Raw genomic sequence first — 1,990 nt, forward strand, 5'->3', positions numbered from 1 at the left:
TTTTTGGGTTGAGTTACCCTTTAAATAGAATCAACACTGCAACACAGGTGACTCATTCTCTTATGCATCTGTCAATATGACAACAATGGCAAAACAGATATTCCAGTTTCAAGCTGTTGGTCTTCTAGACAGTGATCTTATCTCAATGTATGTGTCTATCTTTAATCCTTTCTCCAACTCTTACAACAAATCATCTATTATAGCTTGCCACGTGTCTGTAGAGTCTGTAAAGTTTTAATAATAATAATAATAATAATAATAATAATAACATGAGAAACGAGGAGAAAAGGTGTCAGTATGAAGAGAGAATATCTAAAATTAAATACGGTTCATTTACTGCTTTAGTTTTTACCATAGCTAGAGGAATGGGTCCATCTGCCTCTACTTTTTATAAGTACTTGTCATCAAGACTGTCAATGCATTATTCTTAAAGCTATTCTAAGATTCTTAACTGGATTAGATGCCGTCTTTCATTCTCGCTTTTAAGGAGCTCCATTATGTGCCTCAGAGGTGCACTCTCCTCTTACCATCATCCCTGTCACTCCTGCTCTGATGAGCAAGCTCTCTCAGATAAGAGGGTCTATTAACCTACTGTACTTGTACATAAATACTGTATACTATTATACTATATTTATCTGTAAATTTTTATCTCAGTCACACATATATATAATTATATATGTAATATTATTAATAGCTATAAACCTGAAAACTACAAAACTAAAAACTCAAACATGTACATATACAACAGATTCTAAGGTAGAAACTTGAAGCTATAAAACTAAAAACACATGCAAACACATACATATACAACAAACCCTAAGTCAGAAACCTGAAAACTACAAAACTAAAAACACAAACACCTACATTGTGTACATATACAACAGACTCTAAGATAGAAACCTGAAAACAAAAAGCTAAAACAGTACATACAATAGACAGTTGAAAAACCAGAAATCATAAGTGTAGTGAATGAATACAAAACTAAAATGGTTGAAATGGTTACATGCCAAATTGGTTGAGACTAAAACATTTTCATTTTAGTACAAAATATAATAATTTAACAATTCTGTGGATTTTTAGTTTTATGGTTTTAAATTCATTAAAGTAAATGACAACATGTAATTGCATTAAAAATGTAGAAATAATAATCCAAAACTTGTAAAGCAACAAAAACTGGTTTTACATTTCTTATTGAGTGGTCCCTATAACTTGCCATGTCTCAATAAGTTGTTATGAATCCATTATTATGCATAATGTTATTATAGGACCTGCAACATGACACTGTTTATTCCAGTACACAATCAAATGTAGTAAAAGAAGATCAGCCTGCAGCTAAAAGTATGAATGAAAGCACCAATAAGCAGTTTAACTATCAGTCTCTTTCAGAAGGTATGATGCCATATTTATTGTGAATCTTTCTTGTAGATGAGTTTGAAGGTGTACATGTTGCTGGAAAAAAGTTATTTCAATTTAAAACAAAACTTCCACAATTATTGAACTGGGAAGAGTATGGTTTGAGGATAACAGTACTAGAAGGAGCTGTTATACCTTCTGGAACCATTGAAGTAGCCATTACTGCTCTTGTTGGTGGAGAGTTTATATTACCAGAGGATTCTGAGCTAGTCAGTGCTGTGTACACTATAACTGTCTCCAAGCCTCTACTGAAACCAGTTCTGCTAGAGATACAGCATTGTGTTTCAATTGAAACACAACCTCAAGCAGATTATCTCAGCTTTGTTACAGCTTCCTCTAGTGACCGCTGTCCTTTCAAATTTCAATCAGTAAATGAAGGAAGTTTCCCAGTTGGCTCTCAGTATGGCAGTATACTCATTTCTGAGTTTTCTGAATGGGCCATTGTCCGAACCATTAAGGGCTGGTTGAAAAAATTGCGCCACTCAAGTCGGAGTGTATCTTCTCAATCTATGGAAAATAAGAATCCTCTCATGCAAGGCATGATTTGTAATCACTGAGCTGATTTTACATTCTTTTT

At 33.5% G+C, this 1,990-nt stretch overlaps 1 long non-coding RNA gene across 1 annotated transcript in view; it reads left to right on the forward strand.

Annotated features, from left to right (window-relative positions):
- The window catches only part of LOC109588499 (uncharacterized), a 4,315-nt gene extending 2,371 nt beyond the window's left edge, over nt 1-1,944 (forward strand). The window contains exon 3 of the long non-coding RNA XR_002188202.1: nt 1,266-1,944. This is a non-coding gene — a long non-coding RNA (uncharacterized LOC109588499). The remainder of the gene's footprint in view (nt 1-1,265) is intronic.
- Nucleotides 1,945-1,990: the final 46 nt, after the last annotated feature.

Source organism: Amphimedon queenslandica, unplaced genomic scaffold (genome assembly GCF_000090795.2).
Source record: "Amphimedon queenslandica unplaced genomic scaffold, v1.1 AMPQUscaffold_12057, whole genome shotgun sequence".
NCBI classification, from domain to species: Eukaryota; Metazoa; Porifera; class Demospongiae; order Haplosclerida; family Niphatidae; genus Amphimedon; species Amphimedon queenslandica.